The sequence below is a fragment of the Palaemon carinicauda genome, chromosome 4 (assembly GCF_036898095.1).
Source record: "Palaemon carinicauda isolate YSFRI2023 chromosome 4, ASM3689809v2, whole genome shotgun sequence".
Lineage (NCBI taxonomy): Eukaryota > Metazoa > Arthropoda > Malacostraca > Decapoda > Palaemonidae > Palaemon > Palaemon carinicauda.
The window spans coordinates 117197336-117202335 of NC_090728.1; positions in this window are offsets into that span (position 1 = coordinate 117197336).

Here is a 5000-nt window from a genome sequence, read left to right on the forward strand (position 1 = left end):
GGATGTGGAATTGCCTCAGTCCCTTGCCGGCCGGCAGAGGTGCCGGCCGGCAGAGCTGCCGGCCGGCAAGGGTCTTCTGCTTTGAGTGCTGCCCAGACCTCCCTTGGTCCCTCATCCATGCCGGCCTGCAGAGTCAGACGGCATTGATCAGGAAGCCTGAATTAGATTCTCCCCTTCCTTATTTGCACTCTTTCGGATTGCCGGGCTTGGAGGTAGTGTACACTCTTATCCCGGCATCCATTCTGTTTTTCTTCTAGTGCTGTACCCGACCCGGCTGCCGGCCTATGAGGCCGGCAGCCGGGCGGTTGTAGTCCTCTGGTTCTTTTGCTGCCGACTGTCATCGGTCCTGTACCTTTGCCGGCCGGCTAATGTCAGCCCTTGTCTGCCGGTCACCAAGAGTGTGGCCGGCAGCTGGGTACTACCTTGTGTAGTTGCCGGCCGGCAGTCATTGCCGGCCGGCATTGGCTGTTGCCGGCCGGCACATGCATTTGAACCAGCGTTCTGCCGCCTTATAGCTGTTAAGTAGTATACTTTAAAGCTAGTTATGGTGTGTGCCGGCCGGCAAGTGCCAGCCGGCACGTAACCTCCTATACTGTACCAGTATTCTTCAGTATAACATATACTGTAAGAAGAAAACTATAGTATGGGTTTTGGTACAGCACCGTGTGTTCTAACACTTTTGTGTTTTCTTGCACAAGTCCTTTGCTGTTGCCCTACAGATAGGAAAGTGAGTTCTTTCCTGTCTATTATCCAGGATTTTAAAATCATTGCTTAGGTGTGAGCTCCACCTGTTTCCTCTGGAAACTTTGCATTGGTTACTCTAGAAGAGATTAACCATTTGATTTTATTATCTGGAAGGCTGCAGCAATGGGTTGTGAGGGAAACACAAGTGTGTGTCTTTCCTTTCTGTATTGTTATGCTATACTATGCATATCCAGTGATACATATTTCACTTGATACTCATGGAAATTTCTTCTCTTTACAGAAGGACCCTCCGAAGTGCGGAAGTGTCTTCTGCAACGTCCGCAGCAAGAGCCTCTGCGGACATGAGTTTGGTAGGAGACACGCAGCATGCGCTGTCTCCAAGGGTGATCTCCGGTATTGGGACCCTCAGGTATGTACTGTGTGCATTAATCTAATTACGGAGGCCTCTGATTCCCCTAGGATGGCGGAATCAAGGGATATAGCAAGGGAGAAGCTTCGTACCTGGGTAAAGGGCTTCCAGAAGAACACCTCTGGACCTTATCTTCCAAGTGAGAAGATGAGGGCGTATCTTTTCCCTAAGGCATCAGCTGATGCAGTGATTCCCCAGCCTCAAGAGGAGATCCCCCAAGTTCAGATCCAGGTGGATGCTAAAGTCTTGGTCACTATGCAAGACATCCTGTTAGATGACAGGATGTCTGTCGTGGACGAGCGTCTGGAGGAAGACCTCCTGGTAGAAGCCCAGGGTGAAGTTCAAGCCCCAGACGTGGTAGAGGAAGAGGTCGACGAGGTGTCGGCTACTCCAGTTCAGATCCCGGAGCCTATTCCCTCAACATCGGCCGGTCTCCCAGTAGAGCTGGGACAGGCCCTCTCCTCCATTGTTGGAATGATCCAACAGATGCAGAAGGAGAATCAGGAGAAGGCGGCTGCAATGGAACTGCGGATGCAGAGCCTTGCAGAATCACATGGGCCCCAGAAAACGCTCAATGTGAAAGACCTTCCCTTGTGCTCAGATGCTAAACCATGTGTCCGGCTGAGGAAGGAACCAGCTTCAAAGGAGGAGACAGAGCCGAAGGAGGTCATAGTGATGGACCATACTAAGGCTCTAGCTCTGCTTTTATCCTCGTTGAAAGAGAGGGGCCTCTCTAACTCAAAGGTAGCTGCATTGAGCAAGAAGCTCCCTTCCTTTGTGTCCTCTCCTGCTAGAGCCTTCCCCTTTTTACAGAAAGGGTTTGTGGCTGTACTAAGAGCAGTCGAGGCCGACAAGCCTTGCCCCTCCCTGGAGGAGTGTAAACCCTTGTCGCTGGCCCTACCTATGGACCACAAAGACTGGAAGGACGTCCATCTTACGTTCTCAGTTGGGAAGTTGGAGGCTGATATCGCCGGACGTCAGTTCGACGAGGACCTCCCTAAGCTGTCTGACTTTCTCTTGCAGAGAGAGTTCGAGACAAAAGAAAGACTGGCTGCCTCAATGTCTCTTCAGACTACTCTTGAGACGATGGCAAGTAACCCCAAGGTCCATGAAATGATCATGGTGGTGGCCAAGACTCATCTGGCCACAGTGACGAAGGACCTTTATGGCTTCGTCAAGCCGAGGAGAGCTTGTAGGGAGTTCGTGTTCACCTCGGCTACGGTGAGGCACGAGCCAAGGAAACTAATCTCCTCCAACATTTGGGGCAAAGACCTTTTCCCTACCGATTTGGTCAAAGAAGTAGTTGATAAGGCCGCCTTGGAGAATAGAAACCTTCTCCAGAAGTGGGGCCTGGCTATCAAAAGAAAGTCTTCCCCGGATGAGGGTCCTCAACCAAAGAGGAAGACTATGAGGACTAGGCTACCGTCTCGGCCAGCCAAGCCTTTTAGACAGCAACAGCAACTGCAATTGCCTTTGCCTCCAGTGCCCCAGATCGTGGCACAAACCCCGACCACTTTTCAGTGGGTACCCCAGGCCGTGTGGACACAGTCCACGGCATTCACCCCATCGTTCGAAGGGCAGTCTACATCCTTTCGAGCAAAGCCTAGAGGGGCAGCCAGAGGCTCGTCTGGGCGCCCCTCAAGGGGAAGGGGATTCAGGGGTGGTCGTGGTCAGGGAGGCAAGACCTCGGGACGGCAGTCCAAGTGGGATGATACCGGTAGGAGGGAGACTTCTGAAATTTCGGGATCGGTGGACCTTCGATCCCTGGGCCCACAGCTTACTCAAGAATGGACTGGGCTGGAGCTGGTACAGCACTCCACCCCTCGGCCTTCGGGTTTTCCAACACTCCACCCCCGTTCTGGAGGAGTACGTTCAAGATCTGTTGGAGAAAAATGTGATCCGAAAGGTGAAGTCCATCAAACTCCAAGGGAGGCTGTTTTGTGTTCCCAAGAAAGACTCGGAAAAGCTCAGAGTCATTCTGGACTTGTCGCCACTCAACAAGTTCATAGTGTATTGCTAATTCAAGATGCTAACACTGCAACACATAAGGACCTTACTGCCCAAGAGGGCATATTCCGTCTCTATAGACTTGTCAGACGCCTATTGGCACATTCCAATTAACCGTCGACTCTCCCCCTATTTAGGGTCCAGGCTACAACGAAGACTATACGCCTTCAGAGCCATGCCATTCGGGCTAAATATAGCCCCAAGGATTTTTACGAAGCTTGCGAGCGTAGCTCTCAAACAATTACGCCTAAAGGGAATTCAGGTAGTAGCCTACCTGGACGACTGGTTGGTGTGGGCAGCATCCGAGACAGAATGCTTGCAAGCTTCCAGTCAAGTGATCCAGTTCCTAGAGTACCTAGGTTTCAAGATCAACAGAAAAAAGTCTCGACTTTCTCCATCTCAAAAGTTCCAGTGGCTGGGAATCCACTGGGACCTTTTGTCACACCGTTTCTCCATCCCGGCGAAGAAAAGGAAGGAGATAGCGGGTTCTGTCGAGAGACTTCTAGATTCCGAAAGGATATCAAGACGCGAACAGTAGAGGGTACTGAGCTCTATCCAGTTTGCTTCGGTGACAGACCTAGTGCTAAGAGCACAGCTATAGGATGCAACCGGAGTTTGGAGAAGTTATGCATCAAACGTGCGGAGAGATCTGAGAAGACCAGTTCCGCTTCGGCTACGTACTCTTCTCAGGCCTTGGTCCCAAGCCAGACATCTAAAGAAGTCGGTTCTTCTTCAGCCACCTCCCCCGTCGGTGACGATTCACTCAGACGCCTCGAGGGAGGGATGGGGAGGTCACTCTCATCGGAAAAAAGTCCAGGGGACTTGGTCCAAGCTATTCAAGACCTTTCACATAAACTTTCTAGAAGCTATGGCAGTGCTCCTTACCTTAAAGAAAGTCTCCCCGCGTCACTCGATCCATATAAGGTTGGTGATGGACAGCGAGGTAGTTGTGAGATGCTTGAATCAACAAGGATCGAGGTCACCACCTCTCAACCTGGTGATGTTGGCCATCTTCCGATTGGCGGAAAAGAAGAAGTGGTACCTGTCGGCAGTTCACCTTCAAGGAGTCCGCAATGTGACAGCGGACGCTCTATCCAGGTTCACACCGATAGAGTTGGAATGGTCCTTAGACGCAGGATCATTCTCCTTCATTCTGAATCAAGTCCCAGAACTGCAGATAGACCTTTTTGCGACGAAAGACGACAAGAAGTTGCCCCTGTACGTGTCCCCGTACGAGAACCCCTTAGCGGAAGCAGTGGACGTGATGTCCCTCAACTGGAACAGAGGGTCCAGGATTTATCTGTTCCCTCCTCACAACCTTCTGTTGAGGGTCCTCAACAAACTGAGATCCTTCAAGGGGGTAGCGGCAATAGTAGCCCACAAGTGGCCGAACAGCGTGTGGTTCTCCCTGGCATTGGAACTACAGCTGAAGTTTGTACCGCTACCAAATCCAGTTCTGACCCAGCGAGTCCAGAAGTCGACTGTCTGCACTTCATTACAGAAAATCGGGACCCTGCAGCTCATGATTTTCTCTCCCTAGCGGTGAGAAAGCGTTTCGGGATTTTGAAAGCCAGCATAGACTTCCTAGAGGAATATAAGTGCAAATCTACTAGAAGGCAATATGAGTCATCTTGGAGAAAATGGGTGGCCTTTGTCAAGGCGAAGAATCCGCAGGAGATCTCGACAGACTTCTGCTTATCTTTCTTCATCCACCTCCATGGTCAAGGATAGGCAGCTAACACGATTTCAGCGTGTAAGTCTGCTTTGACAAGACCCATTCTATATGCCTTCCAGGTCGACCTAGGTAACGAGATCTTTAATAAAGTTCCGAAAGCCTGCGCTAGGCTCAGACCTTCAGCATCTCCAAAGGCCATTTCAT